The sequence below is a fragment of the Petaurus breviceps genome, unplaced genomic scaffold (genome assembly GCF_028583685.1).
Source record: "Petaurus breviceps papuanus isolate PSGF00001 unplaced genomic scaffold, PetGlider_PUasm1.0 90808, whole genome shotgun sequence".
Taxonomy (NCBI): domain Eukaryota; kingdom Metazoa; phylum Chordata; class Mammalia; order Diprotodontia; family Petauridae; genus Petaurus; species Petaurus breviceps.
Window position 1 is genome coordinate 15289994 of NW_027187349.1, and position 20173 is coordinate 15310166.

At 36.6% G+C, this 20173-nt stretch overlaps 1 long non-coding RNA gene across 1 annotated transcript in view; it reads left to right on the top strand.

Moving 5' to 3' along the window:
* Positions 1 to 19443, top strand: part of LOC138147936 (uncharacterized) — a 56635-nt gene extending 37192 nt beyond the window's left edge. Inside the window, exon 3 of the long non-coding RNA XR_011164934.1 lies at positions 19371 to 19443. This is a non-coding gene — a long non-coding RNA (uncharacterized lncRNA). The remainder of the gene's footprint in view (positions 1 to 19370) is intronic.
* The last annotated feature ends 730 nt before the right edge of the window (positions 19444 to 20173 follow it).

Sequence of the window (20173 nt, forward strand, 5' to 3'; positions counted from 1 at the left end):
AAGTAAAAAACTAGAGTGTGTATATTGCATATTATAGAAACTGTATATTGTATATACAGTCAGAAACAGTCAATACTTTTGGCTAGTTTTGATGAGTTGTTTTTTTTTTACTTCATTTTAAATAACTCTTACAAGGAATCTCTCACTGGGTATGTGTTATGGGAATGAGAATCTGAAGACCTTCCCTGCTCCTTGTCCCTTTGATAGGCTTAAGTGATTCTGAGAACCTTCCTTTGATTTGAGAATATACTCTGCCCCCTAATAGGCTAAATGTGCTCACTTGGAGCCTGTAGAGGGAGGCTTGTTCTTCAGGAATGCCCACACCTTGATGCTTTGTGATTGGACAGTGGGTCAAGAGGGTTGTGATGGTCTCTGGCCCAGGAGAAGGCTATATATACCCTGATGTGAGGTTTTGCTTTGGGGCTCACTTTGGAAAGAGTTGTGTGATTTGGTCAGATGAGACTCTGGGCAGCCATTGAGCCGCCAGCTTTGAAAACCCAGATGTTGGTGCTTCCCTCTCTGGTAACTAACTAGGTATGGATGTAATGGTCAGACAGCTGGAAGTCCTACCTGCTGATCTGTCTCTCTATCTGCTTGTAAATTCTGTTTGTATTCTCTGATGTTTGGTTACCTAAAGTAAGATTGTTAAACCATTTTGAGTTACTTTCCTTTTTTAAAAAAAAAAAGCAAATCTAAGAACCTATGCTAGCAGCCACCCTGGGTATGCTAGGGTGCTTGCTGCTACAGTATGAGATGGGAGAGATATTCAAATATGGATGTGATTTAAAAAATAAAAGGCATCAATAAAAATAAGACATCATTTCAAATAAAATTTTAAATGCTCAGGAAGATGAACAAGGTAATAACTGCTTTCACATAGTCCAAAATTACCCCTTGCCTTGTTCTCAAACATTCTCCATTTCTACATCTTACCCCACCCCTTTAAGCAACATGCACTTCTACCCTCACATATAAATATAAATATATATATGCACATATGAGAAAACCCAAACTAAATTAAATGTATATATAATTTTAAGATCTCATCTTAGTCCCATTGGTTAAAAAACAAACAAACATGACAAGGAAAGAATTAAATCTGATCTCTTTTCCTTTCTTTTCACTATCTTCTGGTAGTGATGCTAAGAAACTAAGAAAAGAGAGGAATAATCTTAGTTCTGTAAATAGGTATAATGTTTTATCATCTATTTAGAGTGATTTCAGGGGCATTTAAATATTTTCAATTCTCAAAGTATTTCCAGCCTAATATTCTCACAATTACTAATACTCCAGACTCATTAGAGGCATATACAATTTTATGGGGTTAAGGAACAAACTAAATAAGTTAGCTGTCACATAAATGTAGATGAATTTATTTGATTTAGTCATCTGATCGTGTGAACATGAGGCAGTTAAATTTTGACAGGGGATTGGGAGAAGAGATTCAAAAAATGATGGCAAATACTAATACTCCTCTATGTACATGATCCTCAAATTTGAATATACAGCCTGGTATATACAGCCTCTCTCCTGACTGCAGACTTATCTGATTAATAACTGGACTGACATCTCCATTTAGATGCCTCATCAACATCTCAAATCTTACTTGTTTTTGACTAGATTTGAGATATTTTTTATATGGTTGGTTAGTTGGTTGCTGTCTTTCCCTCTCCAAGAGGACCAAGATGACTTCACCATGCTAGAGTCAAGTTTCAATGTGTCTAACTGTGGCTGATCAGAACAATACAAGCTCCAGATGCTCTACCACAGGTCAGGCATAAATAGTCCATAGGAGCATTTGGGGTGGATACTCCAAATTTGTGTATCCTGTGTTTCCTTTGAGCTGTCTCAATTCTGCTTTGCTCATAGAGCACAGCACCTTCTCTGATGTGGGCACACCATGCTGAGCAGTCCTGTGCCAGTGTCTCCTGTGTCTCACAATCAATTCCAAAGTTCCTAAGAGAGACCTCAAGAGTGTCCCTGTATCAGTTCTTCTGACTACCATGTGAACACTTGCCCTGTGTGAATTCTCTATAAAATAGTCTTTTTAGCAAGTGTACAGTTTGCATTGAAACAGCATGGCCAGTCCATCAGAGTTGTATACTCTGTAGCAGTTTGAATGCTTGGCAGTTTAGTTCAAGTAAGGACCTCAGTGTCTGGTACCTTATCCTGCCAGGTGATCTTCAGAATCTTTCAAAGACAATGTGATTCGGTTTCCTGGGATGGCACTGATAAACTGTCCAGGTTTCACAGGCATACAACAATAAGGTCAACACAATGGCTATGTAGACCTTCAGTTTAGTAATCAGTCTAATACCTCTTCTCTCCCATACTTTCCTTTGGAGCCTCCCAAACACTGAGCTAGCTCTGCTGATGCATGCATCAACCTCATTGTCAATATGTAGATCTCTGGAAAGTACACTACCAAGGTAAATGAACTTATTCACAGCATTCAAAACTTCTCCATTTGCTGTAACTGATGGTTCCATGTATGAATGATATGGTGGTGACTGATAAAGCACCTTTGTTTTCTTGGTGTTAATTGCTAGATCAAAATTAGCACAAGCAGCAGAGGATTGATCCATACTTTGTTGCATCTCAGCTTCAGAGGGTGTGTTGAAAGCACAATCATCTGTAAACAGAAAATCATACACCAACGCTCCCTCCACTTTGGTCTTGACTTGTAGCCTTTTCAAGTTGAAGAATTTACTATCAGTGCAGCAGCTGAATGTGATGCCGTGTTCATCCTCATTGAAAGCATTTGGCACCATGGCTGCAAACGCCATGCTAAAAAGCATAGGAGCAAGCATACATCCTTGTTTCACTCCATTTGTGACTGGGAAAGCACAAGAGACAAACAGGATGTAAGAGTGATGAAGGTAATGTGTGATGCAGAGTGATGGACTGATCATAGACTTATCCTATCCAAACTAAATAATCACATTCCACAAAAGTGATGTCCCCAAGGCAAAATTACTACCAAAAGAATTAATGTCAGCAAATTACCTCTCTTCTCTGAGCAGGAACAGTTTGTTCCTAACTTGAAGAAAAATTTCAGCCAACACTCAGTTGGCAACAGGGGAGCAGAAAAGCACTTGGCAGCTTTCAGAGATTTGGTGTATAACACTGCATTTACTCATCTGGGGCAGAACACTCAGTAACACCAAGTCTGATTTGATGAAAATGATAGGGAAATCCAGAAGCTGCTAAATGAAAAATGAGAACTCCACAGCAGCAGGATAGTTCATCCCTCCCTTAAGAAGGCAACACTTCATGCCATCAAAAATAAAGTACAAGCAAAGCTTAGAGAGATGCAAGATTATTTTCTCAGCAAGAAGGCAGATGAAATTCAGTTTTATGCTGATAGTAACAATCCAAAGTTTTTTTTATGATGCCCTGAAGGCTATTTATGAGTGAAAGACTCATGGTGAATCTCAACTACTCAGTGCTGATGGAGCCACATTGGTAAGTGATAAGGATTTGACTCTAGAGAGAACACTTCCATAGTGTTCTCAACAGACCATCATCAATCAAGGCTGATGCCATTGACCATTTACCTCAGATTGAAGTCAATCCCTCCCTTACTGAAGTTCCAACTGAAGAAGAGGTTTTGAATGCCATTAGGCTCCTTTCATGTGGCAAAGCACCTGATACCGATTCTATTCCAGCTGAGATTTACAAGGTAAGCAGTCCATTACTCATACAAAAGCTGACTGAAGTTTTCCAGGTTATATGACAAGAGGAGATTATCCCCCAGAAATTCAAGAATGCCTCCATTTTCCATCTCTATAAAGGTAAAGGAAATAGATTGTCTTATGATAATCACAGGGAGATCTCTCTCTCTTAGTCATTGCTGGCAAGATTCTCCTTAATAGGCTGATTTTTCTCCTGGAAGATGATCATCTACCTGAAAGTCAGTGTGGCTTCAGAAAGGACCAAGGAACAGTCGATATGACATTCGCTACCCAAAAACTCCAGGAGAAATGTCAGGAGGAGAACAGGGGTCTGTACATGTCTGTAGATCTGACCAAGGCCTTTGTTACTATTAGTCATGAAGGCTTATGAGAAATTATATCAAAATTTGGCTGCCCAAAGGAGTTCATCAGCATTGCACATCAATTTCATGATGGCATGCTTGCCCTGGTTCTGGATAATTTACAATAATCTCATGTGTTTTTGAAATAGGGAACTCTCAGTGAGGAACCTCCCTCTTCTAATGCAGATTGGAATGTGGTCTGCAAATTATGCTCTTAGAGAGTTGTCTGATGCACAAGAACTTAAGTGACTTGTCCAGTCACAAAGCTGTGTATCAAAGGCATGATTTGAACTCAGGTCTTCTGTAAAACCAACCCCCTTGTCTCAAACCTAATATGTTCAACTGGAACCCCAGTAAAAAAGTCAAACATGAACATTAAAATCTTTTTCTTTGATATCTTAGCCAAGAAGAAATTTAACATGTCCAAAATAAAACTGATCATCTCCCTAATTTAAACATAATTGTCATCCAAGTGCCCTTCTTCCCAGTCAATGTAAGTTCCTTGTGAGTAATGATTTTTTCATGTATTATGTTTGTACCCTCAGAACATAGCACAGTGCCTCCTACATAGCAGGCACTCAACAAAAGTTTATTAGTTGATTTATCCTTTTCTTCTCACCCCTATACCCAAACTGTTGTCAATTCCCTATTCATATCACTTCTCATATAGCTCTCTTCGCCCACCAATTTCGTAACCTCTAACCTGAAACTTAGGTCCTAATTAGTATGAATAATGAACATTCAAATTAGTAATATTCAAAATTATAACTATGTAAACTATGATAATCAGTCTCAGATTAATGGAAATATGCAGTATAAATTTAACAATGCCATTACTTCAGGGATTCATTATTGGCACTAATCTGGACTATCAGCAAGTATCCTAATGGTCTCCTTGCTTCTTCTGCATTCTACTCTCTCCAATCTATGCTCCACCCATCTATCAAAAGTATCTTTACAAGATTCAAGGCTGACCATATCCCTCACCTGCTAAAAAACCTCCAGTGGGGCTGGCTAGGTGGTACAGTGAATAGAGCACCAGCCCTAGAGTCAGGAGGACCTGAGTTCAAATCCAGCCTCACACGCTTGACACACTTACTAGCCCTGTGACTTTGGGCAAGTCACTTAACCCCAACTACCCTCCAAAAAAGCAAAAAACAAAAACAAAAATTTAAAAAACAAACCTCCCATGGCTCCCAATTGTCTCCAGGGCAAAAGACTTCATTTAGCATCTCTATCTACAATTCAGCTACAAACTTCCCTTTCAAAACATTCACTTTGCTGCCATTTCATGATTGTATGTTATAGTCAAATAAGACTACTAGCTATTTGCTGAAGTTGGAATTTCATCTTCTACCTCTTTATATTTAACAGGTCAGTCATGCATTGCAAGAATATACTCCCTCGTTACCCATTCCTCTTTTCTTCATTCAAGGATCAGTTTAGTTGTTTCCTTCTGTGAAGCTTCCCCTCCCTTTATTTTCTTGACCATCAGTGCTGTCTTCTTCCTCAATTTTCACTGTAATTATTGATATACATGTCACAATTCCTTTTAAGAATATAAATTCCTTGAAGGTGAGAAAATTCATTTTTGTATTTATATTCCCAACACCTTGCCCATACTAGGTACCTAAAGAAAATGTTGGTTAGTTTGAATAGAAAACCAATAAGAAGCCTAATGTCATGGCAGGGTTACTGGGACTGTTTTTATTTTTTAAGCAATTTCACAAATGCCTTTGTGAAGCTTCTCCCCACAGTCTTTCCATCATGATTCATAAACATTTTTGCTTACCGTAAGACATGTTTTCATGATAAGGCTAGGACAAGACATTTAGCTCTACCAAGAAAAAAAAACTCCCTCTTCCCCACTTGCACTTTTGTCCTGGAAAGAAGTATGCTTGAGTTAAGCAGCAGTTGTTGGTCATAGCAGACAAATTTGGAACTCAGAGCAGAGATTTTGCTCTTTCATTTACCCCAGATGGTCATAGCCGACAGTTCACCTCAAAGGCCCGTGCAACATGACCAGTCACCACTGTTTCTTAATCAGTCTTGCTGAAAGGAGCCCCTCAAGAAAAATCACCCCTTAAGGAGATCACTCATTTCCACTTCTTTCATCTCTTTGACCTTATCCATTAAGCCAAGCAGTGCCTGATTAGTCAAAAATATTTTTCTCATTATAGCTTAATATTTTTAGAAGACTATTCTTTCACAAATAATTAAAACCATCTATGGCCTTTGGAAGGAAGAGGTCATAAAGGAAAGTCTAACGTGATATTTGCACATCTTCCAGGTGCCTATAATCTGTCCTAAAATAGGCTACATTACTCATAAGACCTTGCAGTTTGTCTTTGTAAAATACAAAAAAAAAGTCCTTTTCATCACTGGAGGGCTATTAAAAGAAGAAAATAAAAACATTATGAGTAGTTACTCATAGGAAAATCTCACAAATTCACAACTAGTTCTGTTTGTTTCAGTTCTATCCCTTTCAAACATAGGATCAAAAAATGGACTTTTAAAAAAAACTTTTTTTTTTTTTTTGCAAATCAGCTCATTTGTTCCCATGCAATTCTACCAATCAGCTTATTTTCCTACTTCATGGTCTGGTCACAACAACACTAAACTAAGAGACAGAGTCACAACACATGACAAATTAAGGAGTCTACAATATTATACATGTAAAAAACATGGGTCTAGACTAGGTCCATTTCATAGGGAACCAAATATGGCCCAGTACCTAAAGCTATTCACTAGTTGTGAGTCAGAGAATGGGACAGGTATGAGTATTGTTATTACTTTGATCCATTATTTCCTTGCACATAGTACAATAGGTGTTTAATAAATGTTGAATTGAGTTGATTGTCAAATTGTTGATTTTCTCCTTAAAACTTCAAACAGACCCTAATCTTGGGGAAATCATGAAGAATTTGACTTATGTAGAGTCTGAGAGCCCCAATTTTCTCACCTGTAAAATGAAGATATTATTTGCACTCTCTACCCCATGAGACTGTTGTGAAGAAAGCACTTTGAAATTCTTAATACACTCCAGAAATGTGATTTATCATCATAATTAATTTACCGAGAAACATCAGAGGATCTGAAAGCTCCCTTACCTTCCCTCCTTTCCAAAATTAACTCCTTCTATCATTCCTACTGTCCTCTGTTCTGGTCTTCAGTAATTCAATATACTTGAAGTATTATCTATTATCTCAACAAACATTTTATAATTACTATTTTGTATAAAGCAGAACATAAATGGTATGTATCCAAAGACAAAAATAGAGTAGTCTCTTCCCTCTAGAGCTCACATTACAGTTGGGACAGGGTGCAAAAATACAACAAATAATAAACAATAACATACTAGATGAATGGAGAGAAAAATATTAACAACCTGGAAATTCAATGAAAACTCATGAAAGAGGCACTTAGTCCTGGCTACCATATTTTAAAGTGATGACGAGAAGCCAGATTGCAATCAGAGGGGACTAATTAGAATAGAGAAGGTCCTGGAAACCATAACTTGTGAGAAATGCTTGAAGAAAATTAGTTGTTTAGCCTGAAGAAGAGAATATTAAGTAAATACATATTTTAATATACCTGACCAATGGCTATGTAGAAAGGGGAACAAACTCTTTCTGTGTCATGCCAGTGGGCAAAACTAGGATCGGAGAATAAAAGTTATAAGGAATCATATTTTGGCTCAACATTAATATAGCTTTCTAGTAATCAGAGCTGTCTAAAAATGAAATAAATGCTTTATGAGATATTCCAGCTAAGGTTGTGTGATATCTTGTTGTATAATTGTAGAAGGATTCCAACATTGAGAAAGGGGGAATACATAAGCACTCAGGCATCTTCCAACTCTAAGTCTATAATTCAAGGTTTGCCAGAAAAGTTAAAAATATTTCCACATGGATATTCTAATATCAAACTCAATGTCTAAGATTAAATTCACATGTCTCCTTTCCCCTAAACTAAAACTCTATCCTTTCCTGACTTCCCTATTTTGACAGATAAATATATAGATAGATAGTTGTTCAGTCATGTCCAACTCTTTGTGACCCCATGAACCATACATAGCACACCAGGCCTTTCTATCCTCTACAATCTCTCAAAGTCTGTCCAAGTTCATGCTCATTATTTCCATGATACTATCTATACATCTTGCTCTCTGCCATTCCTTTCTCCTTTTTCCTTCAGTCTGTCCCAGCATCAAGGTCTTTTCTTGAGCCCACATCTTCTCGCACATCATTTGATCTCCTTGCTGTCCACCAGTTCCAAAAATTCTTCTCCAGCACCATAATTTTAAAAGATCAATCCCATAGTGTTCAGTTTTCCTTATAGTCTAACTCTCACAACCATATACTGCTACTGGAAAAGGCATAGCTTTAACCATACAGGTCTTTTTCAGAAAAGCAATGTTTTTGCTTTTTAGAGTTTTATACAGATTTGCCATATCTTACCTTCCAAGGAGCAAGCATCTTTTAATTTCATAGATGCAATAGCCATCTGCAGTAATCTTTGAGCTCCAGAATGTAAAATCTAACACCACTTCCACTTTTTCTATTTTCCAGAAATTAATGGGACAAGTTGAAGATCTTAGTTTGTTTTTGTTTTTCTTCTTTTATGTTAAGCTTCAAGTCAGTTTTTATACTCTCCTCTTTCACCCTCATCAAGAGGCTCCTTAATCCCTCCTCACTTTCTTCCTTACAGAGTGATATCATCTTTATATCTGAGATTATTGATATTTCTCCCAGAAACCCTAATGCCAGCTTTTGATTCATCTGGTCTGGCAATTCACATGATGTACTGTACATATAAGTTAAATAAATAAAGTGACAATATACAGCCATGTCATACTCCTTTCCCAGTCCCAAACCAATCAGTTGTTCCATGTTTGGTTCTAACTGCTGCATCTTGGCCCATGTACTGCTCCCTCAGGAGACAAGTAAGATGATCTCCCATTTCTGAGGACTTGCCACATTTTGTTGTGATCCACACAGTCAAAGGCTTTGGTGTAGTCAATGACACAGGAGCAGGTTTATTTTCCCCTGAAATTCCCTTGCTTTCTCCATAATCCAAAGAATTGGGAATCTAGAGGTGGCATAATGAATACTTGGCAAAGGAGTTTCATGGAGCTATAATCCCTAGCAAGATAAGGCAAAATCTCACATATCAGAACTAAGAAGCCCATAGGTAGAATCCAAGGTTCTGCAGGGAGATGAAAATTATGTCTAGAGAAAATAATTGGCTTCATAAATTCAGAAAATATTTTTAAACACCATAATATCATAATTTTCCCAGTAGTCTTGGCTCAAAACTCCAGAGAATTTTTTTAATCTTCCTTCCCTATAGATAAATCATCAGTATTTCAATATATTATCCAGAAGAGATAGAAAAAAATAAAATCTATTCAAAAGAACAATAAAATATATTAAATATTTGGGTGATAATGTACTAAGACAAATGTGGAAATACATAAAAGGAATTACAATAAAGGGATGCTTCAATAATTGGAAAGATATTCAGTGCTAATAGTCTTTGCCAACATAAAAAAAATGATGATACTACCTTAATCACCTTATGTTTCATTCTACATCAAATTACCAATAGGAATACTTTTAGCAACAGACAAGAAGATAAAATTCATATGAAGAACAAAAAGGACTAGCATCCCCAAAGAAACACTTTTTAAGACCTCAAAACTATAGTCTAACCAGTCATCATTAAAATTATTTGATACTACTCCAGTGCTGGCCATGCTGCCTCTGGGCTTGGGGGAAACTGAATCAGTTGTAGCGGCTTCTGGAGTTAGTCTACAGATAGTAAGGGAATGAGACATTGGGTCAGAAGGAGATTGGGAGTCCTTTTGTTGACCCTGGGTTCATGACTCTATTGCACTGTCCATTCTTAGATGTGGGTCCCAGTCTCACAAGGAGGAGTACTGGCACACCAGAGCTTGCAGCCTCAGGGGATTAGGGATGCTGGTCAGAATTCCCAGAGAGAAAAGAGTGCCTGTGGTCATTCATAGACCACAGCACAATCCATGAGAGGAGTAAACACATCTCCTTGGATCATACAACCTGGGAAGACCTGAAAAGCTACAGACTTCCAACTTGTTCTGAAAACAGCCGCACAAAATAAACAACAAAAAAAAAACTTGAAACTTGGGACACTGTGCCCGCCTCCACTCCAAGAGTAGAGTCCAGCTTTAAAATTAAGTTAAAAGTAAAAGAAAAGGATGGAGAAATGAGCACACAATAAAGACAGAACTTGACTGTGGAAAGTTACCGTGGTGACAGTAAAGTCAAAGCTCCTACATCCAAAACCTCAAATCAAAATGTGAATTGGTCTCAGTTCAAAAATTATTCCTGGAAGAGCTCAAAAAGGGATATAAAAATCGAATGAGAGAAATAGGAGAAAAAATAGGAAAAGAAATGAGAATCATGCAGGAAAATCATGAAAAAAAGAAACTAAATTAAAAAAAACAGAAAATGAAAATTGATAAAAGAGGCACAAAAATCCATTGAAGGGAAGAACTCCTTACAAAGTAGAATTAGCCACATGGAACAAAATGTACAAAAATTCATTGAAGAACAGGATTCTTTAAAAAGTAGAATTGGTCAAATAGAAAAGGAGATATAAGAGCACACCAAAGAAAATAATTCTTTTTTTCTTTTTTTGAAGAAATTGGGGTAAAGTGACTTGTCCAGTGTCTGAGGTCAGATTTGAACTCAGGTCCTCCAAACTCCAGGGCCATTCCTCTATCCTCTATACCACCTAGGTGCCCCAAAAATAGTTCCTCAAAAATTACAATTGGACAAATGGAAAGTAATGAATCCAGGAGACAATGGGAAACAATAAAACAAAATCAAAAAGATGAAAAAATAAAAGAAAATGTGAAATATCTCGTTGGAAAAATCTAGAAAACAGACTTAGGAGAGATAATTTAAGAATTGTTGGGGAAGATTAAGGGAAGATGGCAGAGTAAGTCAGAAAATTTCAAGATTTCCCCCACAAACAAGATAAAATAGTACTTCAGGCAGAACACAGAGTAGTAAAAATCAACAAGAGTTGGGGCTGAACAGTGGTTTCCTGGGACAATTGGAGAAGACACAAAGAAAAATCCCAGGACTGATACTTGGTTCCTATAAAGAAGAAACACCTCCAGACTAGTTCCACTAAAACAGCAAGCTGTAAACCCTGTGGCTAGCTGGGTTGGGAGATAGCCTCAGACCCAGCCACAGGATAGCCGCAGACCCAGCCACAGGAACTTTCATCTCCCAGATAGTGTGGGGAGTCAGGTATCTAAGCCACAGAAGGTTGAGGAAACCTCTGCTGATAAGGGACACCAGACCCAGTTTTGCTATGGAGATGTGGCCCCGGGTAAGAAGGAACCTTAACATGCCAGGTAAGTGTAGAAGAAGTGGGATGGGGACATCTCTGACTGTGGGCACTTAAAGGATGGTGAAGTCCTTGGTTTCAGTTCCAGGACAGAGGGTAGAACTGAAGGAGGGTCTGAGGCCACAGGCACCATCCCTTATGCCCTGGACTAGAGGTGATTACAAAAAAAAAATTGCTAAATTTTTTTAAAGAAAAGGCAAAACAGAAAGAACCCAACCATAGAAAATTACTATGGAAATAGAAAAGGCTGTCTTCAGAGGAGATTAAAGCAAAAAAAAAAAAGCCCCACAGCACATACCAACTGTTGACAAATATTGCCATTTCTAATTCCACAACATCTCTCCCATTCAACCTCACATGGTTACCTCTTTAGTTCACACCCTTATCACATAGATTAAAATAGACTCTTAATTGGGCTCCCTGACTCAAATCTTTCCCCACAACAATTCATCTGACACATTGCTGTTTCCCTTGCCTGGACCATTATGATAGCCTCCTGATTGATCTTCCTAGTTCTGTTCTCTTCCCACTACAATCTATTTTCACATAACGAACAAAATTATATTCCTCAAACATATATACTCTCCTATTCAAATATTTTCAATAGTTCCTTGTTGACAAATTTCTCATACTGGCATTTAATGCCTCCCCTACACTCCCCTACCCCTCCGTGGCTTCAATCTTCTTTCTTAGGCTTATTGTCCATTGTATCCTTTCATGAAATTCATGCAGCCAACAAATTATCCTTGTAATCTCCCACCTCCATGCTTTTATAACTACATGTCATGTCTGGGATGCACTCCCTCTTCACCTCTGCCTCTTACAATCCCCAGGTTCCTTCAAAGCACAGTCCCTATACATGGACCTTAATGACCAGTTCTGCTATTAGTGTTCTTATCCTCTTCAAGTTGCTTTGTTTTAAACATATACCTTAGCTGGAGAGAGAAGATACACACACACACGTGAATATACGCACACACATATAATATGTATGTATGTGTGATTTATCTATATAATATATGAAAAGACAATTAATAATACATGTGCCAAATTGGTGATGGGGAGGGGAGAGAAAGATATAGAATTGAAGGGGAAGAGGAGAGAAGAGAAGGAAAGGGAAGGAAGGAGTTGTGTTGCCCAACTAGAACTGCCCAGTTACGTCCTCAATGGGGCATCTCAGACTACTCACAGATTATTGTTTGTCCTTTGTTCTTGAAGAGGACCACAACATCAGGAAGGTAATGCCATGACTATCAAGGGAATTGTATTTAAGTGATGGAGGGCCATGCAAAGTCACCAGTCTTACTTTCTCCTCCACAGCCATCTGGGTCCATTGGCAAGATATAGATCAGGATGACTAGAGATGGCCCCAGTGGGAATAAAACTAGGGAAAAGAATAAGGAAGACATTGCAGAAAAAGGGAACAACATGAACACACCCACTGTAAGCAGAGTCCTACCTTGACAAAGAATTAGAAAGTCAAATATTTTGCTAAGAAGATGAGCAAACAGCATAAAAGAAACTGAGACTACAAAATATTACTTTGGTGACAAAGAAGATCAAAACAGACAACTAGAAGAAGACAACAAAGTCAAAGCTCCTGTATCTAAAGCCTCCAAGAAAAATATAAATTGGTCATAGGCCATGGAAGAGCTTTAAAATGATTTTGAAAATCAGGTAAGAGAAGTAGAGGAAAATTTGGGAAGACAAATGAGAGTAATGCAAGAAAATCATTAAAAACCAGTCAACAGCTTGCTAAAGGAGACCCAAAAAATACTGAAGAAAATAACACCTTAAAAAATAGACTAAACAAAGTGGCAAAAGAGGTCCAAAAAAACAATGAGGAAAATTGTGCCCTAAAAAGAAAAATTGGCCAACTGGAAAAGGAGGTCCAAAAGCTTACTGAAGAAAATAATTCCTTAAAAATTAGAATGGGGAAAATGGAAACTAATGACTTTATAAGAAATCAAGAAATTATAAGACAGAACCAAAAGAGTGAAAAATACAGAAGACAATGTGAAATATCTCATTGGAAAAACCACTGACCTGGAAAAAAGATCCAGGAGAGATAATTTTAAAATTATTGGACTACCTAAAAGTTATGATCAAAAAAGAGCCCAATTATCTTTTTTCAAGAAATTATCAAGGAAAACTGCCCTGATATTCTATAACCAGAGGGTAAAAAAGAAACTGAAAGAATCCACTGATCACTTCTTGACAGCGATTCTGAAAGAAAAACTCCTAAGAATATTGTAGACAAATTTCAAGGTCAAGGATAAAATATTGTAAGCAGTCAGAAAGAAACAATTTGAGTACAGTGAAAACACAATCAGGATGACACAACATGTTGCATCTTCTACATTAAGTAATTGAAGGGCTTGGAGTCTGATATTCTGGAGGTCAGGGGAGCTAGGATTAAAACCAAGAATCACCTACCCAGCAAAACTGAGTATAATACTTCAGGGGGAAAATGGATATTCAATGAAATAGAGGACTTTCAAGCATTCATGATGAAAAGACCAGAGCTGAATAGAAAATTTTATTTTCAAATACAAGAATCAAGAGAAGCATGAAAAGGTAAACAAGAAAGAGAAATCATGAGGGACTTATTAAAATTTAACTGTTTACATTCCTAAAAGGAAAGATGATAAATGTAACTCATGAGACCTTTCTCAGTATTAGGATAGTTAGAGGAGATGATAGATAGATAGATAGATAGATAGATAGATAGATAGATAGATAGATAGATAGATAGATAGATGATAGATAGATAGATAGATAGATAGATAGATAGATAGATAGATAGATAGATAGATGATAGATAGATAGATAGAGGACACAAGGTGAGTTGAATATGAAGGGATGTTATCTAAAAATAAAATTAAGGGGTGAGAGAGGACTATATTTGGAAAAGGAAAAAGGAAGAGATAGAATGGGATAAATTATCTCACATAAAAGAGGCAATAAAAAGGTTTCACAATGAAGGGGAAGAGGGAGAAGGTAAGAGGGAATGAGTGAAACTTACTCTCATCAGATTTGGCTTAGGGAGGGAATAACATACACACTTAATTGGGTATCTTACCTACAGAAAAGTAAGGAGAAGACAGATAAGGGGGCAAGGGGAATGATAGAAAGGAAGGCAAATTGGGGGAGAGGATAGTCAGAAGCAAACACTTATGGAAAAGGACAGGGTCAAAGGAGAAAATAGAATAAGTGCAGGGGGGCAGGATAGGATGGAGGGAAATATAGGTAGTCTTTCACAACATGACCATTATGGAAATGTGCATTTGCATATGTATAACCTCTATTGTATTGCTTTCCTTTTCAATGAGGGTAGGTGGGGAGGGAAGAAGGGAGATAATTTGGAACTCAACGTTTTAAAAACAAATGTTAAAAATTGTTTTTACATGCAACTAGGACATAAGGCAATTGGGAATAGAAATCTATCTTGCCCCCCAAGAAAGTAAGAAGGTAGGGGATAATGAATGGGGAGTGATAGAAGAGAGGCAAGACTGGAGGAAGAGATAATCAGAATGCAAGCCATCTTGGGATTCAGGGGGGAGGAGAGAGATGGGGAGAAAATTTGGAACTCAAAATCTTGTGGGAATGAATTTTGAAGACAATAAGTAAATAAATAATAAAATGGTTGATAAATAATTACTAAAAACAATAATTAATTAATGGAATTAATTTAAAATTAATGAAAAATCCAAAAAAGGGGGGGGGATACATTAGTGTACCTATTTAAAAAATAAGCAAGGACTACCAGAAAAAGAGCATTATAATATTACAAGTCAGTGGTGAGAGTAGGACCTGAATTAAAGCTGTAAGTAATTTGGATGAAGTAGAAGGAATGGATATGAGACAAAATATACCAGTTTCATTCCCTGGAACCTGGTAATTAGTAGTTATTTAATACATGTAAAATAAATTTAATTGGATTCCAAACTGAAAGCACAAGAAAATTTAAGCTCTATGTTTCTTGTTCAAAAAAATCCCTCTCTGCAACATCTGAAAGAGAGAAAAAGACTTTAGCAGGTTGTCTGAAAGACTTCATAAGAGACAGTCAAGTGTCATAAAATGTTGAGCAGGAGTGAGAAATTGTTGGATGCCACAGTCAGGGGCAGTGAAATCAATATTGTAAGGACACAGATTAAGATAACTAAGCTATATTGATTGATTCACCTGTCCTTTACCAATAATTTCTGAAAATTTACTTCAGTCTAGCCTCAGTTTCAACTTACCTAACCAGATCCAGAGTTCAGAAAACATGGGATCAAGTCTCATCTCTGGTATGTGCCAGTTTCGTGATCCTGGACAAACATATTATCCCTCAGTATCCCAAGCAACTCATTAAGTCTATAAATTGAAGAGTAGGTGCATTGGTAGTGAGTTTTTATCATCTGGACTCCCAAATATCAATGAATTCATATATATGGCACAAAGACACACATATGGGACTACACCTCTGATCTAAATCTGTAGCAAAACAAGTGCCTATCAGTTCAAGAGACTTAGTGGATTTCAGGAAGGTATATAGAAGGGGGAGAGAGATTTATATGGCCAGGAGGGAAAAGAAACTTTCCAAGTATAGGCAATAGTAGAAAAGACAGAGATAAAGTGGACCAGAACAGAAGCTGTTGATTTGGAGTAAATAATAAGGAATGTCTGTGTGTCCACACACAGAGACTCCTTGGCCCAAATAATCTAACTCTTTTACAATTTCCCTGTGCCAGCAACATTTGTGTGGATTTATTTTAAGATCAAAATAACAACACTTTGAATTTCTGACTGAAGATTTCCAATCACATTGACTAGCGGTGGTATTTTAAGGCATAGTTAATGTGTTTTTAAGTAATGTTATCCCTGTGTTGCTTAGAATGACCCTCACTCCTTATCATGTACATGCATAGAGGAGACATCTGGATTGGGCTTGTTCTAATTTCCAAGCATATTGAGTCAGACTACCATAAAAAGGGTGAAAAGTTTAACACTGAAAAAGAATAAATTATTTTGTGTTGTATAGACTTCAGAAGGCAAGGCTAAAAATCATCTTGAAAACTCTTCCAGGATCCCTGAAGACTGATCTCAGAAAAGCTACTTATTTCTCAGAATTCATTTTATTTGTCAGTAAAATAGGAGGAATGATAACTATTTTTGAAGTGTTCTGAATTCCCAAGAGAAGACTTAAAAACAAAGTGATATAAAAAGTCAAATACCAATAGTACTTGCTGTTATGATTTTTTGGATTTTAGGGTTTGGGGGGATAAATATCCTAATATATCTGTGAAAAATGAGGACATCAAAGAATGGCATTAGATAAATGCATTTCTTCTAAGGCAATAGGAATAATGCTAAAATTCCTCAAGAGGAGAATGATTGTAGGGATGGCACTGTAGGGGTCATTATAAGCAGCGTGGTAGTTGGTGAAGACAGATGTCAAATAAATGAACCAAATAACGGTATGGGGTTGTTTATTTCAGAGAACTGGAATGCTTCCTCAAGTTCACATGTGGACCAGAAAATTATGCAATAAAATAAGTTTTCCCTACTTGTTCTTATTAGTCTCTGGCAATGTCATAATCATAAGGAGCACATGGATTCCCCTCAAGAGTATTGATTCCCAAGACATTACATCAATCTGCTCAATTCTCATTAGTTGTTGAGGAAACCCAAATAATATTTTATTTTTATTTGGAAACTTTAGAAGACCAATAAAAGATTAATAAATATGCTTGAGTAATATGATGAAATGGGTTCATATATAGGGAACTGAAGTTAGACATCATTTACACTTCAATTCAAGTTAATGAGAGAAGAATGAAATAAGGAAGGAAATAAGAGAGGAAGAAAAGGGAGGGAGGAAAGGAAGGAAGGGAGGGAGGAAAGGAAGGAAGGGAGGGAGGAAGGGAGGAAGAAATTGATGATAAAGAGAAATTACTGATATAATGAAAAGGATGTCTAAGACACAAACCCAGAGAAAGAGAATAATTGCAAAATATATATAGGAAATCCTCAAAGCAAAAAAGAAAATAATCACAAGGTAAATTAGAATTTCTGGGAAAAAAATGAAGAAATTAAGCAAAAGCTTTTAAAAAAGTTAAAATTATACAAGTGAAATGATAGTACTTAAGAAAGACCTGGAAGGAAAATTAATATATTAGTATAAATGGTGGGAAAAAAACCTTATCTAAGCTATAGACTCCATGAAAATTAAAAATGACCATACAAAATTTAATGACTCCATGAGACAAGAAATGTTAAAGCAAAGTCAAAGGACTAAAAATAAGAGAAGAAAATGTGAAAATCTATTATCAAGAATAACTAACATTTAAAACAGATCCAGGAGACTTCTAAAAATCATTTTGTTTCCTGAAAGTCATGGTCTAAATTTTATTTTAAAAAACCCTGGAATATAATACATGATGAAATCATGAAGGAAAACTGCTCAGATCTATTAGAACTAAGGAGCAAAGTGAAAATAGGAAGTATGTGCTGGTCACCTCCTGAAGCCCAAGATGAAATCTCCTAGGAAAGCACTGAGCTTTCAGGTCCAAAGAATTAGATCTTTGCAAGCATTCAGATAGAAAGCATTCAAGTACTAAGTAGCCAAAGTCAAGATCACACAAAACTTAGTTGCCACCATATATAAGTGGAGAAGTAATAATATGGCATACCAAAAGGAAAAAGGTATAAGTTTACAACCAAAAATGACATTCCAAAATATAAGTATAATCATTCAGGAAGAAAAAAAATTGCAGTTTTAATGAAATAGAGGGCTTCCAAATTTACCTAAAGAAAAGAATAAGTGGAAACTCTGAAATATAAACAATATTCAACAGAAACATTGAAAAAAAAAAACAAATGCAAGTCAGTAAGCAATTGAGGGGGGCTAAGAATAAACTGTATATTCTAATAGTGGGAGATGACATATGCTACTCCTCAGAGACCTAATTGAATCAGGACTCTCAGAAAGACTTGAATAAGATGGGGGACCTAAGAGTGGTTTATAATGTTAATGAAAGAAAAGGAAGGAAAAAGAAACTATAAGGAAGAAAAGGGGAGGGAAATGGGGGAATGTAACTTTTTCACATATTTTGGATTGCACAAATAGAAGATGGTTCAAATGCTCCCTATCTTCCCCTCCAGTCTCTATTCCAACTTCTATTTCAATGACATTTTCCTGTAGATCCCCAATTATAAGAAATATTAAGATCCTTCCTAATCCTCCTCTTTCCTTACTTAATGGTTCAACCTTATTTGTTTTGTTTTGTTTTTTTAATCACCTTCAGAAAGCATTTAACTCTGTTACGAGGATTTGTTACATTGGCCAACCTATACTTCTGTCAGGGCAAGCCATTCACTCTTCTTCCACCTGTCCCCATTATATACCATCCTCACATGCCCATAACCAGGGTTCATCATGGTTTAATTTCATGTTATTTGCCACCCCTCAATCTTACTTTACAGACCGAAGATTTCACAGGATTTGGAATTAAAAGGAATCCTAGATATGGTCTTCTAATCCAACCTTTTGATTTTACAGATGAAGAAACAGATGCCCAAAAGGTTATTTTTCCAGTGTTGCAAAGGAAAAAAGGTTACAAAGGTCAGAGCCAAAATCTAATTAAGCCCAAGACCTCTGACTCCAAATCTAATGTTCTTTCCACTGTATCATCCTATCACTTCTCAATTTTCTACTGCCCCTTGACATGGCATTGAAAGTGGTTTAGCTTATGTCTTTAAAATGAGAGATATTGTGCTAAGTATTGAGAATAAGAATAAAAAAGAGAAAGCCTCCTTTTCTAAATATTTTGCAATCTCCTAGCAATGTACTCCCATTTCTCCACAAAACATTTCTATTGACACAGACTGAAAAAAACTCATCTGTGACTTATTATCTTAAAACAGGGATTCTTAATCTTTTTTTCAGTCATGGACCTTTTCGAGAGTGTGGTAAAACTATAGACCCCTCATAATGACTTCTTGCTACTTTCATCATAATTGCAAGTACTTAATACTTGTGCATTTGAACTGCTGAATTCAATTCCATCTCTGGGATTCTGTAATGCTTACTGACAATACCTAGGGAAAATATTCTACTCTCCATTATATCACTTATGTTTTTCTTTCCCATTAACTTCACCTAAATGTTCTCTATGATGTTTCCCCCTAAGGTTTGTGGATTTCTAAGCCACCTTGTTGGTTTGAAAGAAATAGTTGGCCATTGTTTCTTCTTACTACTAGACAACTATTTGAACGTAATGACAATTTTTGAAATTGCTATGTTATTGGTTATTATGAATGGACACTCTGGCTAGGAGCTTCAACACCAAGACATATTTAAGTGAATACAGTTTTAATTAATAGTTTTTATTTGGTTTGTTTATTTGTAATGGTGCATGGCAGAGATGATACTTTTATTTTTTATCTGGTAAGATCTTTTACTATGGGTGTTACAGGATAAAGTATTGAAAACACTTGCAGAACACTCTGTACAAACTGATTCCTATTAAGAGAATCCTAGCACTAAGAACAGACCTAGAAGATTAATGGATGGAGAATCAAAAGAAAACAGAGTTTGACTGGAGTTACCATAAACATCTCTAAGTTCCATGAATTCTTTAGGACAAATCTTTTAAATCTGAGCTACAACCAAAATAATTTATTTATTCATCAAATGGATGGTTCCTACCAAGGAGGATCTTTTTTCTTAAGCAAAACACTAAGTTGATT